The sequence below is a fragment of the Salmo salar genome, chromosome ssa01 (genome assembly GCF_905237065.1).
Source record: "Salmo salar chromosome ssa01, Ssal_v3.1, whole genome shotgun sequence".
Lineage (NCBI taxonomy): Eukaryota > Metazoa > Chordata > Actinopteri > Salmoniformes > Salmonidae > Salmo > Salmo salar.
The window spans coordinates 133,453,764-133,461,614 of record NC_059442.1 but is presented as its reverse complement, the minus strand read 5'-3'; the positions used below and the strand labels follow the sequence as shown (position 1 = coordinate 133,461,614).

At 47.4% G+C, this 7,851-nt stretch overlaps 1 non-coding gene across 1 annotated transcript; it reads left to right on the top strand.

Annotated features, from left to right (window-relative positions):
* Nucleotides 1-7,532: 7,532 nt before the first annotated feature.
* Nucleotides 7,533-7,587, top strand: LOC123726797 (U7 small nuclear RNA). Its single transcript, XR_006758945.1, has one exon. It is a non-coding gene; the product is annotated as a U7 small nuclear RNA (small nuclear RNA).
* The last annotated feature ends 264 nt before the right edge of the window (nucleotides 7,588-7,851 follow it).

Here is a 7,851-nt window from a genome sequence, read left to right as displayed (position 1 = left end):
AGGACATCCATTCTCAAGCAGAATACTTGATACTCTTGTTGACATCAAATTATTATTTAATTGACACATTTATGATGTTTTATGCAGTTATAATCCTCAATGTCTTGTCTTGAGTCCACAATGGCAATAGTATATGTTATATTTCCCATTATTCAGAAACTCATATTCAACCCAGTATGGAAAGGAAACAATCACTACAATTCCAGACAGTTCTGTTCAAATTGGACAGTCAGATATTGAGTACAAAACTCAAAAATATGTTTTATTTCTATAATATTTAATTGAAGATGTTCATCCATTTTAGAATGTATGGATAACTTCCCAGCTAACAGCTAAGGACATTAGGTAACGTTCCCGTTAGGTCCCGTTAAGGAAGGGGTGGGCAACATACGGCCCGAGGGCCAGATATCCGATTCACTCCGGCACGTGGTTTGAGTTATTCTGGGTTAAAGAGCGACCGCCAATTGACTACAAAGTGTAAATAGGATAATGTAAGTCATAAAATCAGAACCTGAGTGTGTCACAATGAATAAGTTAAGGTTGGGTATGGATTACAATTTTGTCAACAATTAATGCCCCCTTTTGGTATAACTTAGCAAGCAATGTTATTGCAGGTTATGCAGGTAGGTATCTTTTGGCGAAGCAAGGCAGACTAGCTAACGTTAGCTATCGAGGCAGGCTAGCAAACATTTTAGCTGACATTAGCTTAACACAGTCCACTAGCTAGCTAGCTACCTCATTACAACTTAACTAGGTTGTATCTCATACAAGTTTTTTTATTTTTATATATATATTTTTATCTTTATTTAACTAGGCAAGTCAGTTAACAACAATTTCTTATTTACAATGATGGCCTACTCCGACCCAACCCTAACCTGGACGACGCTGGGCCAATTGTGCGTCGCCTTATGGGACTCCAGCCTGGAATCGAACCAGGGTCCGTACTGACGCCTTTAGCACTGAGATGAAGTGCCTTAGACCGCTGCAACACTCGGGAGCCCATATTGTATATTATCTAGCTGCTGCTGGTTATGTAACGTTATCATTTGATGGCTAGCTTGCTAGCTAACAATAGCCTACAAGTTGTATTTGATAGTTAGTTCGTAGCTCATACACGTGTATTCTGTATAGTCTAGTGCAAAACAAGCTAACTCATGTCTGAATCTGACTAATACAGTGAACTAGGAGCAACAAACCTTAACGGTGTCACCGGCCTGAATCTAATCCAATCTGGAGATACAGTCAGTCTACATCTGTAAAGCATAGCATTAGCTTGAGTTAGTGCCCTGATGACACAGAAGGCTTCATCAACAACAGCAATGTGTGTTATGTGAAGTTATAGAAAAAAATATCCAGTTTGATAAACTAGTAGGTTAATTATCCCGCCAAGTAGTAGAGTAATTGTGGTTGTGAAGTGGATTATCAAAAAGCTTTGTCCTTTCTTTATAACAAAATGCAATTTACCACTTGGCAGTCTATTGTGTCACCCTGTGTCACAGGCCCTCCCAGTCAGCACCACCTTTTAAGATGAGGAAGTAAATTGTTTATGATAATTGTCTGCAGCAGTTATTTGAGAGATGTCCAGTTTGCAACCGAACATGCAACATAGAGAAGACCAGCAAGGGGAACCTCAGCATCATCAGACATAACCTCGCTGTGGGAATTCCTATAAATGGAACAGGGAGGACACTTTAATCAGTTTAGTGTCACTTGACCTGGTCAAAGTTCAAAACAGTTAAGAGTTTTGTCCCAATTCATCTTTATAACCTAGCCTTGTGGAACCAGCCTGACCGCTACATTTACAATTCTATTTCACTTCCATATCATGATTCTTGAAGTGAAATAGAAAAGTGAATGCAGGGATCAAGTTGGTTCCACCATATTAACCATCACCACCATAATAATGTAAATCAGTGCTCTGTGTGTGTGTTGTGTGTGACCAACCAGTGTCTTTGATGGGGGCCAGGAGCTGCCATGCCCATCAATGGGGTGCTGGCAAAAACCTTACCTCCAGCCTCACCTCTTGCCTGCTCACGAACGGTCGTCGATGAGAAGACCAGAATTAGGTAGGTTTAGTCTGACCTGTTCAAACTTCAACATAGTATATGTTTGTTTGTCAGATATCACCTATCCTTAGTGCCATTGGTTATAGAACAGTGACTCTGTATGTGTTCACAGATGCATCTATGGAGCAAGCACTTGGAGACTTGTAAAATTATGTGATGGAGTCCTGACCGACAAACTGGCTTGATACTGACATCTCTAAAGGGAGAGAGTCCTGGCACTCGGCATAAAATTTTTACTATACACAACTGTCTTTTTTTATTATTGAATTGAATGGTATCAGTCAATATGGGAGGGAGAAACCCTGTGTATTCTGCACCAGGATCAGGGAACTCCTGTTGTATACGGGACACCACACAGGAAGGTACAGTATGACCACTTATTTTTACCAAGGTAGCCCCATTACCACCAGACAAAATACCGGTAGGCACAGTGTCTGTACCGGCTGGGAACGACAATGAAAGGTGCACATGTCACGGCTGTTGTCGGTGAATGAGGACCAAAACGCAGCAGGTACGTGAATGCTCATCTTGATTTTTAATTATCTTTCAAAACGAACATACAAAATAACAAAAACACGAACGATCAACAAAAACAGTCTGGTAAGGCACAAGGCGAAACACAGAACAATCACCCACAAATCACACATACAAACACACCCTAATATATGGAACTCTCAATCAAAGGCAGATAGACAACACCTGCCTTCAACTGAGAGTCCCAACCCCAATCAACCAAACATAGAAACACACAACCTAGACTAACCATAGAATACTAAACATAAACCAAAACCCGGAATTACTAAATCAAACACCCTTTACACAAAACACACCACCCCGAACCACATAAAACAAATACCCCCTGCCACGCCCTGACCAAACTACAAAACAATTAACCTTATATACTGGCCAGGACGTGACACTACCCCCCCCCTTAAAGGTGCTACCCCAGAAGCACCTTAACAAAAATAACCCCAAGCAACACCAACAAAAAGTCCCCTTTTCTAAAGGGAGGGAAGGGAGGGTGGCTGCCGTCAACGACGGCACTGTGCTACACCCCCCCTCCCCAACCCACCTATTTCTGGAGGTGGCTCTGGCTCCGGCCGTTCCAGGCTGTCGGGCCACTCTGGCTTCGCCGGGGGGCAGTCGGGCCACTCTGGCTTCGCCGGGGGGCAGTCGGGCCACTCTGGCTTCGCCGGGGGGCAGTCGGGCCACTCTGGCTTCGCCGGGGGGCAGTCGGGCCACTCTGGCTTCGCCGGGGGGCAGTCGGGCCACTCTGGCTTCGCCGGGGGCAGTCGGGCCACTCTGGCTTCGCCGGGGGGCAGTCGGGGCAGTCTGGCAATTCGGGAGAGTCTGGGCAGTCTGGCAATTCGGGACAGTCTGGGCAGTCTGGCAATTCGGGACAGTCTGGGCAGTCTGGCAATTCGGGACAGTCTGGGCAGTCTGGCAATTCGGGACAGTCTGGGCAGTCTGGCAATTCGGGACAGTCTGGGCAGTCTGGCAATTCGGGACAGTCTGGGCAGTCTGGCAATTCGGGACAGTCTGGGCAGTCTGGCAATTCGGGACAGTCTGGGCAGTCTGGCAATTCGGGACAGTCTGGGCAGTCTGGCCACTCCGGCAGTTCAGGGCAGTCTGGCCACTCCGGCAGTTCAGGGCAGTCTGGCCACTCCGGCAGTTCAGGGCAGTCTGGCCACTCCGGCAGTTCAGGGCAGTCTGGCCACTCCGGCAGTTCAGGGCAGTCTGGCCACTCCGGCAGTTCAGGGCAGTCTGGCCACTCCGGCAGTTCAGGGCAGTCTGGCCACTCCGGCAGTTCAGGGCAGTCTGGCCACTCCGGCAGTTCAGGGCAGTCTGGCCACTCCGGCAGTTCAGGGCAGTCTGGCCACTCCGGCAGTTCAGGGCAGTCTGGCCACTCCGGCAGTTCAGGGCAGTCTGGCCACTCCGGCAGTTCAGGGCAGTCTGGCCACTCCGGCAGTTCAGGGCAGTCTGGCCACTCCGGCAGTTCAGGGCAGTCTGGCCACTCCGGCAGTTCAGGGCAGTCTGGCCACTCCGGCAGTTCAGGGCAGTCTGGCCACTCCGGCAGTTCAGGGCAGTCTGGCCACTCCGGCAGTTCAGGGCAGTCTGGCCACTCCGGCAGTTCAGGGCAGTCTGGCCACTCCGGCAGTTCAGGGCAGTCTGGCCACTCCGGCAGTTCAGCGCAGTCTGGCCACTCCGGCAGTTCAGCGCAGTCTGGCCACTCCGGCAGTTCAGCGCAGTCTGGCCACTCCGGCAGTTCAGCGCAGTCTGGCCACTCCGGCAGTTCAGCGCAGTCTGGCCACTCCGGCAGTTCAGCGCAGTCTGACCTCTCTGGCGACTGTTGACTGGCGGGCAGCTCTGACGACTGTTGACTGGCGGGCAGCTCTGACGACTGTTGACTGGCGGGCAGCTCTGACGATGACTGTTGACTGGCGGGCAGCTCTGACGATGACTGTTGACTGGCGGGCAGCTCTGACGATGACTGTTGACTGGCGGGCAGCTCTGATGATGACTGTTGACTGGCGGGCAGCTCTGATGATGACTGTTGACTGGCGGGCAGCTCTGATGATGACTGTTGACTGGCGGGCAGCTCTGATGATGACTGTTGACTGGCGGGCAGCTCTGATGATGACTGTTGACTGGCGGGCAGCTCTGATGAAGACTGTTGACTGGCGAGGCAGGGTTGACGCACTTGTAGCCTGGTGCGTGGTGCTGGTACTGGGATTACCAGATTATGTACACGCACCTCCAGGCTAGTGCGGGGAGCGGGAACAGGACGAGTCGGACTGGGTTGACGCACTTCCGGGTCCGCACGAGAGACAGGAGCTGGAAACCCAGGGCTATGGAGGCGCACAGCCGGTCTAGATCTTACCTCCTGCACAACCCGCCTTGGCTGGATGGAACTAGTAGCCCTGTACGAGCGGGGTGCTCGTACAGGGCAGACTGGGCTGTGCAGGGGCCTGATGGTAGCCGTGCGTAGAGCGGGAGTTGGGTAGCCTGGTCCTCGGAGGCGTACCGGCGACCAGATGCGCTGCGCAGGCATCCTCCTACCAGGCTGGATGCCCGCTCTAGCACGGCACCTGCGAGGGGCTGGAATAACGCGCACCGGACTGTGCGTGCGTATGGGTGAGATAGTGCGCTCCTCAGCGAAACATAGCGCTCTCCACCCCATACGCTCCTCCATATAACCACGAGTAGCTGGCTTCCGGCTCTTCTTACGCCTAGCCAAACTACCCGTGTGCCCCCCCCAAAAATTTTCTTGGGGGTGCCTCTCGTGCTTCTCCTTCAGCGCGTACTTGGCCTCGTACCACCGCCTCTCTGCCTTGGCTGGCTCAATTTCCCCCTGCGGGCGTCGATAATCCCCAGCCTGATGCCAGGGTCCGGCCCCGTCCAGAACTTCCTCCCAAGTCCACTTCTCCCGCCAGTCCAACTCGAACTCCGTCTGCTCCTTCCTCTGCTGCTTGGTCCTTTGGTGGTGGGTGATTCTGTCACAGGTGTTGTCGGTGAATGAGGACCAAAACGCAGCAGGTACGTGAATGCTCATCTTGATTTTTAATTATCTTTCAAAACGAACATACAAAATAACAAAAACACGAACGATCAACAAAAACAGTCTGGTAAGGCACAAGGCGAAACACAGAACAATCACCCACAAATCACACATACAAACACACCCTAATATATGGAACTCTCAATCAAAGGCAGATAGACAACACCTGCCTTCAACTGAGAGTCCCAACCCCAATCAACCAAACATAGAAACACACAACCTAGACTAACCATAGAATACTAAACATAAACCAAAACCCGGAATTACTAAATCAAACACCCTTTACACAAAACACACCACCCCGAACCACATAAAACAAATACCCCCTGCCACGCCCTGACCAAACTACAAAACAATTAACCTTATATACTGGCCAGGACGTGACAGCACATTTGTAACGGGTGTCGTAAGGATCAGACCAAAACGCAGCGGGAACGTACATACTCATCTTCTTTTTAATGTGAAGAAGGAAAAACAAACAAATCACGTATAGAAAACAAACGAACGACACTAACAGTCCTATCAGGTGCTCAGACACTAAACAGGAGACAACTACCCACAAACCCCCACAGCAAAACATCCCTATACATAGGACCTTCAATCAGAGGCAACGAGGAACAGCTGCCTCCAATTGAAGGTCAATCAAAAGCCCTAAACATAGAAATAGAAAGACTAGAACATAGAAATATACTAACATAGAACATTAACCAAAAACCCCGGAACACTCTAAACACCCCTCTATATAAACACATAGCCCAACAAACCCCGAACCACATAAAACAAACACCCCCTGCCACGTCCTGACCAAACTACAATAACAAATAACCCCTTTACTGGTCAGGACGTGACAACATTGTTATATTAGCATGACACTGCTTATATGGTATTATGTAAAGGGTTGTTTATTCTACATGGACCTGTTACTACATTTGAAAGTTATCAAAACACTTAGTTAAGAATATCTACATACATTTAGCTATTCTCATATTCTCATATTACTCTGTAGGCTACTGACCTATTCAAAGCTTCTTCCGGCATCTCACCATACAGTACATCTGCCTGTAGTTATTGAACTCAAACTGCATTCGTTTTTTATTGTTGTGATTGAGTGGGGGGAAACAGCTGTGGGCAAGGTTCTGACAGATGAGTGTGTCTTGTTGGTGTCAAGGACACACCCAATAAATATTAAACACACCCCCGAGCCAACTCCCATTTGGCTTCTGTCATGGCAGCCAGAATGTCTTGGGGAGCAGGCCAAAAGACGAGGCCGAATCAGCAGGTGCAGTTCCCCTTAAAAAAAAATAATAAATAAATACACTCCAGGCCACTCTAGAAATTCTAAACTAAATAGAAAGAATGTAGAAATTTGAATGGTCCTATACTTTTTCAATAAGTTCAGAAAAAAGATCTATACGACCCTCCATTGAATGTTTTAATCACAATGTGGCCCTCGAGCAAATATTATTGGCCACCCCTGCTTTAAGGATTTCAGCGAGACATTATCCCACTGACATTCTGAGAACGTTCAAGGAACATTAAAACATGACATTAACATCAGGACCATAAGAGGACACCCACATGAAAAAAGATTACAGTTTACTTTAGAATACTACGGTACTTACTGTAGAATTATGTAGTAAACTGTAGTATACTGTAGAATACTATACTACACACTGTAGTATCCCTTGCTCATGTGTAGTACTTACCATAGAATGTTGTAGTATACTGTAGAATACTACAGTATTTAACTTACATATACTCCGCCCAGTCCCCTCCCCATATCCCAATTGGTGGCATGCCAACCTACATGCCAAGTATAGACCATATATTGTGTTCCCTACAGGTTATAGAAAAGAGCAGAAGCTCTGAACTATCCGTTCAGACCCCAGTCCTACCTACAGGTTATGGAAAATTTGCTCTTTTAGTATTTCTCCAGTAGGTTTCCTCAAGGAGAAAGCCTGTGCTTGTATGTCAAATATAATTAAACAAAAATACTATAGTAAATACTACAGTGAATACTGCAGTATAATAGAATCTGTAAAAATACTACATTATAGTATATACTGCGGCTTACTTTGACTACAGTTTTATAATATAGTTAACTGTTAATACTACAGTATACTACACTAAACACTACAGTGAATATTTCAGTAAAGTCCGCAAAAATATTATACTCACTACTATAGTATTTATACCAGTATTGTATTTATACTATAGTATACTGTA